The sequence below is a fragment of the Erythranthe guttata genome, chromosome 10, assembly GCF_056151865.1.
Source record: "Erythranthe guttata isolate IM_541 chromosome 10, IM_541, whole genome shotgun sequence".
Lineage (NCBI taxonomy): Eukaryota > Viridiplantae > Streptophyta > Magnoliopsida > Lamiales > Phrymaceae > Erythranthe > Erythranthe guttata.
Genome location: NC_142542.1, coordinates 6859671 through 6869263, shown reverse-complemented (window position 1 = coordinate 6869263; position 9593 = coordinate 6859671). Strand labels below are relative to the sequence as shown.

At 30.5% G+C, this 9593-nt stretch overlaps 1 long non-coding RNA gene across 1 annotated transcript; it reads right to left on the bottom strand.

The window, feature by feature from the left end:
- Positions 1–4480: 4480 nt before the first annotated feature.
- Positions 4481–5430, bottom strand: LOC148767395 (uncharacterized). The gene is made up of 3 exons (XR_016034114.1): positions 5291–5430; positions 4904–5174; positions 4481–4606 (listed from the first exon to the last, which is right to left on the bottom strand). It is a non-coding gene; the product is annotated as an uncharacterized LOC148767395 (long non-coding RNA).
- Between the last annotated feature and the right edge of the window lie 4163 nt (positions 5431–9593).

Here is a 9593-nt window from a genome sequence, read left to right as displayed (position 1 = left end):
ATGGTTGAATCTTGTACCCTAGTTTGGTGTTGTTGAGGTGTTGACAAAATTTCAAATAGGAATTGTGTTTGGTTTTGGATTATCTGATTCTCTAGCTCATTGCACTGAGCTCTATGGTTTTTTGCATTGTTGTTCGTGTAAAGAACTTAAAACCGTACGGAACAAGTGGAAATGGCAGAAAGGCAGCCCAACCTCAACCTCAACCTCATCAAATGCCGCTTATCCTCTTGTCTACACCATCACAACAATTTGACTGTAAATCTATGCCTGCAAGAACCACATAAACTAAGCTGTATTTGAAAAATCTGAGGAAAAGTCTGCAATAATGCACACGAAAAGAATAATAAGGCAGCAACTATCAAGGCGTTAAAAACTGTTCCATACATATATCGGCTTTGACTGTTCTAAGGCACAACAGTTATTGAGAATGCTTATTTTATGGTTAAAAAAAAACCAAGCAAGGACCTATATGTATCAACATTATTACAAGTTAAACAACACTAACTCGAAAAAATATTCCATTTGCTCCAATCCCAATATATATATATATATATACATATATATATATATATATATATATATATATATATATATATATATATATATATATATATATATATATATATATATATATATATATATATGTATATATAAAGGGTGGTGTTATGACAGTGTTATATATAACACGGGAAGATCGTTACTTGCGACGAGGTGGATGTTTCTCTAGTGTCCATCTAATGGTTGTTGTGAAGGTGCTCAAACGGCTAATCATACACGGACTTGAAGGACGATGCAGCTCACAGTCTGCCCACCAAGTGTGTCATTCAGTCCACAAGTTCCATAGTGTGGCCATGCTTGCTATGCTCTTAGATGCACATGTTCACTAATCTCTCACGCCGATAAGAATTTGGTGAAAAATAAGGTTTTGTAGATTCCCGATTTCTTACTCATAAGAATTTCGATTTTTTTTTGTTGGGACAATATCTAGGGAGGGAGAAACAAAGAGAATAGATCGATCTCAATAGGGGTTGTCTAGGGTCTGAGAGGGTTGTACTTCTCAGATTGTAAAATATTCAATCTGGTCCATACAAATAATTAAAATTTAATCTCATCCATCAATTTTATGTAGGAGCTAGTACGATACTAGAGATTTATACAAACTCAGTAAAAACACATCGTACACACATTGTACTTTAAGTAAATTACGTAATTAATCTTTATATGTTTAAATTGAAAATAAAATATCCATTAAATTTGTATCATCCAAACATAAATAAATAATAAAATAATCATAATCAAAGAACAACAAATTACACGTCAATTCCTAATTTCCCTTCATTAAGAAAAGAAATCCTAATCCTATATGGCACATTTTTATTGGTTGATTATGGTCCGAGAAGTACAACCCTCTCGGACCCTAGACAACTCCATGTCTCTATGCGGATGAAAAATACAACAATAAAAAAAAATGTAAAAGGTAGGCAAAAGGGGGAAAATTTTGTGGGCCCCACGTAACTTAGTTGAGGAGAAAAGAGAAAAAAAAATGGGCAAATGGCAAAAAGGCCCATCACATGGGACTTAAATGTATTTTGGTCCACAAAAAAAACAGTCTCTCAATTAAGACCATCCCATGTTTTTAGTCTAAAATACCCTCAATAATATAATTATTATCAATTCCACCCATTATACTCTAACTTCCTTAATATTACACATTGACCCCGAATTTAAACAAATACATCACATTAACCCCCAAAACTTTTTTTTTTCAGAAAATAAATTTTTTTTCTGAAATGTTTTTTTTCCGGCCAGATTCCGGCGTTGACATTTTTTTTTTTTTGAAACTTTTTTTTTCCTGAAATTTTTTTCCGGCCGGTCAACCACCGTTGACCGCCGGTCTCCGGCGTTGACTTTTTTGTTTTTTAATTGTTTTTCTTAGAAAAAAATATTTTAATTAATATTACTGTCTTGGCTACTAAATTACTGTCTCTGTCAGTAATATTACTGTTTGGGACAGTAATATTATGAATATTAGTTTTCCGAATAGTAATATTATTAATATTATTGTCTAAGACAGTTAAATTACTGTTGGAGACAGTAATTTCACATCCAAGGCAGTAATATTAATTAAAATAATTCTTTTTAAGGAAAAAAAAAAAGTCAATTAACAGTTAAATTACTGTCTCCGACAGTTAAATAACTGCCGGAGACAGTAATTTAGCAACGAATACAGTAATATTAATTAAAAATATTTTTTTTAAGAATAAAAAAGTCAATTAACAGTTAAATTACTGTCTCCGACAGTTAAATAACTGCTGGAGACAGTAATTTAGCAACGAATACAGTAATATTAATTAAAATATTTTTGAAGAAAAAAAAAAACAAAAGAGTCAATTAACAGTTAAATTACTGTCTCCGACAGTTAAATAACTGCCGGAGACAGTAATTTAGCAGCCAAGACAGTAATATTAATTAAAATATTTTTTAAAGAAAAAACAAAATTATATAAAAAAAAAAAAGTCAACACTGGAGACCCGGCGGTTAACGGCAGTTGACCGGCCGGAAAAAAAATTCAGGAAGAAAAAAAAAAAAAAATCAACGCCGGAGACCGGCGGTCTCCGGTGGTGGCGGGTCAAAATTAAAATTAGGGTTAAAATTGGTTAATTGATGAAATTGAGGTGTAAATCATGAAATTGGAGTTAAATTGGGTTTCAATGAATTGGGGGTAATTTTGGTATATATAAAATGATTTTCCTTATTTGCAAATAATTTTGAATGAGCTGGATTTATTTGAAAGACAAAAAAGTTGAATGTCCCTCTTTTAATTAAGTGCCCTTGTCATGGGCCTATTTGCCATTACCCCAAAAAAATAGAGGCGTGGGTCCCATATATATTTGTCCGACGGAAAATGAAGGTAGTAAACAAAATTGTAAAAGAAATTCCATTTGCACTAGATTTGACAAAAAATGCTATAAAACGGACTCGTTTATTGACTAAATGTACAAAAAGAAAAGAGAAAGTAAATAAGAATGTACTATTCACATTCTCCTACACACTAATCTTATTAATATAAAAGTAAGATTGTTCCTGATAAATCCTAGGAATTTTTTCTCGCTCATTTGATAGTTATAATTGTCATTTTTTTTTATTTAATATAACAAAGTTTAATAAATCGTTAACTATCCAAACTTTTTGGCCCCAAATCTACGTATGTTTTCCAACTATAACTGTCATTTTACTTAATATTAATGTTATGAAAAAATTATTTAATTGTTTAGAGAAACATCTGGTTCTTATTTTATTAATAAAAGTAAGGTTGTTCCTGATAAACTTTTGAGATTTAATGGCATTATTGATTAATAGTAAATTTGTTAGGGCATGTTATGGATGATAATGAAGAAGATTCGTCAAACTTCTACGAGATAATATAAATATTCAACCATATGACATCAAACGCATAAAGTGAAACTAATAAATATGTCTTAGGGATGGGGGATTATCATCAATACATATAGCAAAACATCAAAATGAATTGAAATTTCAATTTTATCATTTAAATTGAACTTTACTTTTGTAATTTTACTTCAATCCCTTGCATCGCACGGGCCCAAAATCTAGTAAGATATAATATATATGAAAATGCGGATTTAGCGTGGTATCAGGATTGATTGAGCTTTTTACGTGAACGTGATTATACATATTTAATTAGTCAGGGTTAAAGTAGTCACTTCAAATACATTATTAATTAAAAAAAATTAGAAGGGGGTCCCACTAATATTGGAATAGGCAAATTCCACTTTCACCCTTGTACTTTGGCTCGATATCACTTTACCCCCTTCTACTCTCAATTGCATCGATTTGTTCCCTTGTACTTTGTCTTGATATCGCTTTACCCCCTTCTACTCCCAATTGCATTGATTTGCCCCACTGTACTTGAAAAATTGTCTCAATGTGGCCCTCGCTGTTAGTTTTCACACATTTGACCTTAACACCGTTTGATCTAAGTCTGAAAATTACTAAAACTTCACCCCCCAATTTAAATAATTATAAAAAAAAAATAATAATAATAATAAAATATTCAAGACAACGAGGAAACATATTCCACGACGCCAGCCACAATTTTTTTTTTTTTTTTATAATAATTATTTAAACTGGGAGGGGTGACTTTTTTTTGTAATTTTTAAACTTAGATCAAACGGTGTTAATGTTAAAGGTGTGAAAACTAACGGCGAGAACCACATTGAGACAATTTTTCAAGTAAGGGGGGCAAATCAATGCAATTGAGAGTAGAAGGGAGTAAAGTGATATCGAGTCAGAGTACTATGGGGCAAATCGATGCAATTGAAAGTAGAAGAGGGTAAAGTGATATCGAGTCAAAGTACAAGGGGAAAGTGAAATTTAGCCTAAATGCATATTCGAGTAGAGAGATTTGGCCAATAAATAAAAGAAAATACAAATGGTGAAAATCTGTCCTATTTGTTGAATTGTATTTTTCCTATGAAATTAATTCGATGCCTTTTATTTTAAACCCATTTCTCCAAATCTGAAACGATAGAAGCATTTTTGCATGCCATGACTCGAATTCATGGGTAACGGCATCTACCACGAGCTGCACATAAAACACAAAATATGAGCACTATATATAATTTCCAAAGCATGTAAAGAATGAATATATTTGAATCCATTTATTTTGTAATATTGAGTATTAAAGCTTCAAGAACTAATTTAGGTATATATGCATATTTCTTAAAACTATAAACTATGACAACATTTTTCAATTATTCCAAATGTATACATGCAAACGAGTTCATGATCGGTATAAATTATATTAGTATAAATTGGCCTTGTTATCGTACATATTGGACACAATTTATTATAATGTAATCAATAACAAGATAATTCTTACATGGATTATCGTAGATTATTTTGCCAAGAGCTTTGGAGCACACCAATGTCTTCTTATAATCCCAATTGAGGAGATACGAAGCGTGCTTTTTCGCGCTATTCTTCTTATTACACCACGAAGGACTTATATAACAAGGACCTCCAGGTTGTATCGAAGTACAAGTTCGTACTTTACATGCTTCCTTTACGTACGTTTCCAAGAGTGTAGTAGAAACGTCGTCTCTCGCCACACACCATTTGAAGTTTGTCGATGTAAGAACATCGTCATCTGCCTGAAATCAAGGTTTCAAAAATATAGTTAGTGACGGTTAAACTCAGATCGTATTACAAATGAGATGGGAAAAAAAATAGTTAGCTACAAAAATAGATCCGTACGTAGTTTTCTTACCCTACAAATAACAACGCAAACTAACAGACATAAGAGACGCAAGACACTCGTCGTTTTTGCCATGATAACTCTTAGTTCTTAATATCTAGATGTTTGGTTTGATGATACCCTAAATTTATATCTAGAATTAATCACGTTCTTGTGTCGAAAAGATTCAGAATACACAATCACTTGTGAATGAATGGAAAATTCTATTAATTAATTTTGTTCTTTCTAAAAAAACATGTAATTAAATTTCCATATATATTTATTTCTCTTTGCTACCAAGTTGCATTGGAAAACATGGGCAATTCTATTGAATAAATGATGTTCATATCTTTTGAACCTTTTAGTACTGGTTTTATTAAACAAAGTACAGGCATGTATTCTAAAGCAGAAAGTTTTTTCTTTTTCTTTTCCACAATCAACATTTTTTTCTCGTGCGATGCACGGGATCGTATTTTAAAAGTGAAGAAAAATGATCAATTTAATACATAACAAAAAAATATAATAGGAGATTAAAGTTAGAAGGATCCTTCACGGTTCAGTTTCAATTTTAATAATTGTTGAAAAATATAATTATTAAGTTATTACAAAAAAAAATATTAAAAATAAATAATTACAGAAATACCATTAGAGTTTCTTGGAATAAGTGATGTTTATATCTTTTGAACTTTTTAGTACTGGTTTTAATAAACAACGGATATGCATGCATTCTATAGCAGAAAGTTTTTTCTTTTTTTCAACGACTATCATTTTTTTCCCGTGCGATGCACGTGATCGTATTTTAAAAGTGAAAAAAAAAGGATCAATTTAATACATAATAAACATATAATAGGAGATTAAAGCTGGAAGGATTACTCACGGTTCAGTTTCAATTTTAATAATTGTTGAAAAATATAGTTAGAAAATTTGTACAGAAAAAATATTAAAAATAAATAATTACAGAAATGGCATTACGGCTTCTTAGGGTTGCCCCAACGTTTCCTTACTTTTTGTATACAGATAAATTCAAAGTCAGTTACAAATGGTATTTGAATTTTGAACCCTAAACTTAGACACTAATAGTGAACTCTAATACCAACATCAATAATCGTAGCTAGAAAGTTACTTAAAGGCCAAGGTGGTATGTGTAAAAGTTTATTCAAAGACATAAGTTAGTAAGTGAGTATTGAATGTTTATTTCTGAAAATTGTGGTTATTTGTAAATATTCTGGAAAATGAAATTAAATTGAAAAAATAGATGCATTGGTGCTTTTGAAAAAAATTAGTTTAAAACAATTTATTTTAAAGAAGCACATGCAAGAGTTAATTTAACAAACACTACAAAACAAATTATGAGTAAAAAAAGATTATAATTTATTTTTAAAAGATTTTGCAAACACCACTTAAACGTAATATTGTAAAGTTGTAATTATAAGAAGATTATATTTTAGGGACTATTAGTGAGAACCCCCTCTAACATTATTTTAAAGGTAAATTACAAACACCCCCTTGAGGTATGGTCAAATTACAAAAAACCCCCTCTTGTTTGGATAATTACATCTACCCCCTCAACTATGATTTTTTCTTACACCTCCACCCTTATGGTGCCAAATTCAACATAATCATCTAGATTCCGTAAAATGTGCTCTAGTTTGTACTCGTTTTGTGTAAAAATACAGTTTCCGATGCACCACAAACTGATATATACAAGCTAAAAATCACATATTATGATCATCTTGCTTCATAATGTAGAGTTTGAATGGGATAAAACGGGTACAAAAGTGATAATATTCTATATAATCTCGAAGATTCCACTAAATTTGACGAGTTGAGGGGGTGGTTGTAATTATCCAAACAAGAGGGGTGTTTTTGTAATTTGACCATACCTCAGGGGGGTGTTTGTAATTTACCCTTATTTTAATAAGGATGGGTCCAACTCATTTTCCTTTATTAGTGAGAAACCCATTCTTTTTGTATTATCAAATTTACCCTTCCACTATTCACTACTCATTATCCACTAGTTTGATATATTTTTTTATTTTTTATATTTTAATTTTAATTTTCGTTTTTTTATTTATTTCTTCTTTAAAAATAAATATTTTTTAAAAAAAACTTTTTTTTTATATTTTTTTAATATTTTTCTTTAAATATTCCTTTTCTATATTATTTTAGTTTTCAGTTAAAACAACTATATGCCAATAAAACGACTATTATTAAAATAATTGGTATTAAAACAATGATACATCAATTTCACAATTTATTAAATTAATTATATATTATATTTTTCCATTGTAAGATTAACTAATTATTTAATTAAAACATCTCCAAAACAACTATTTGTTAAATGAACTATTTATTCAAACAAACTAAAAAGTAATGAAAACAATAATATTGTTGTGCAAAAATAACTATATTGTTATACGAAAACAACTATATTGAATCAACTACAAATTATTGAAATCCACAAAAGCAAAAGCAAAAGCAAAAAAACTCACCAAACTTCCAACAAAAACGACTATTATTGAAACCAACTACAACCGTAACGAAAACAACTATATCTTTTTGAGTAACACGAACATAATTTCAACAAACCAGCCTCCCAAACAATACCTCCTCCTCGAGGTCAATCTATTCCATTACAGCGATGGTGGAGGCGGTCTTCCGACGAGGATTCCAGGATGCTTCCAAAAATCGAAAGAATAAAAAAAAATAAAAAAAACACCAGCAAATCTGCTCATCCCTCAGAACGGAAGGGGGGGGAGACCGGAAGGCCGCCGTCCGTCCTAAATTCGGCGGCGTTGCCTTGTCGTTGTCGAGATCTGGAGCCGGCTTCGTCCTCTCCTTGCCCCACATCCGTCGGATTCCCAATTCGAGAAAGAAGAGAAAGGGGTCTTCCTTGTCGTAGTTGAGATGTAGCGCCGCCTTCGTCATCTTCACCGCTGCCGCCATCGAGCCGAGTGAGTTTCGGTTCCAGAAAAGAAGAGAAAAGATGATGGAGATTTGAGAACGACGGTTTGTGAGATTTGAGAACGGCAGTTTGTTGCAGCAAATATGGCCAGGGTTTGTAAATATAAGAGTTGGAAAATTAAGGATAATATAGGTATAACACTTAATAATTGTATTAATATTAATTTAATTAAATAATTAAGGGGGTTCTCACTAATAATGAAAATGAGGTTATATCTACCTTAATATAAGTAAATGAATTGGGGTTTTTTTTACTAATTATCCCTATATTTTAACTATGAAATATTAATAGCCAAGGACGAACCTAAAATGCTTGTTATAATATGCATTGATTTTAGGGGTCATTACAAATAAGCCCACCAATAGGTATTTATTCATAAATAGATTCAGACAAAAAACTCCTTTACAAATAAGTTTACACATGGTCCAGATTTATGTAAAAGACTATAATAACCCCTCATACTTTAATATGCTCCAATTTCATCATTAATTTAATTTAACCTCAATTTGACCCCAAATTTCACATATTATTCAATTTTGACCCAAAACTTTTTTTTTCAAAAAACTTTTTTTTGCCGCCGGATTCCGACGTTGACCGGCGCTAACCGTTGGTCTCCAGCATTGACTTTTCAATTTTTTTCTTCCCGATTTTTCGTCGGTTTCCGACGTTGATTTTTTTTTTTTTTTTCCGTTTAAACAACATTATTGCTGTGACTGACAATAATATTAACTATATTACTGCTAAACACAGTAAAATTAACTAAACTATTGTTTAACACAGTAATATTGCTATATTAATCTCTAGCACAGTAATATTAACACAACAAAACTCATTATTACTATGTCATAGAGTAATATTACTATGTTGACCGTTCAAAAAATATAAACATAATAAAAAGTCAAAAGAATTAATATTACTGTGATTGACAGTAATATAACTATAACAATAGTAATATTACCGTCAACCACAGTAATATTATTACGTTACTCCGTAAATAACTCAAACAAAAAAAACATCCAAACAAAATAATAATATTGATGTGGTTGACAACAATATTACTATAACAACAGTAATATTACCATCAACCACAGTAATATTATTGTTTTTACAGTAATATTACAATAATAAACAGTAATATTATTACGTTACTCCGTGAATAACTCAAACAAAACAAAAACCCAAAAATTAATAATATTGATGTAGTTGACAAAAATATTATTGTGTTTACAATTATTTTGCTGCCAACAACAGTAATATAATTACGTTGACATGTCAACAAATCAAAAAGAATAAAAAAAATAACAAGAAACAAAAAATAATAATATTACGTTAATTTACTGTCAACGACAAAACAATTACATAAATGTATTG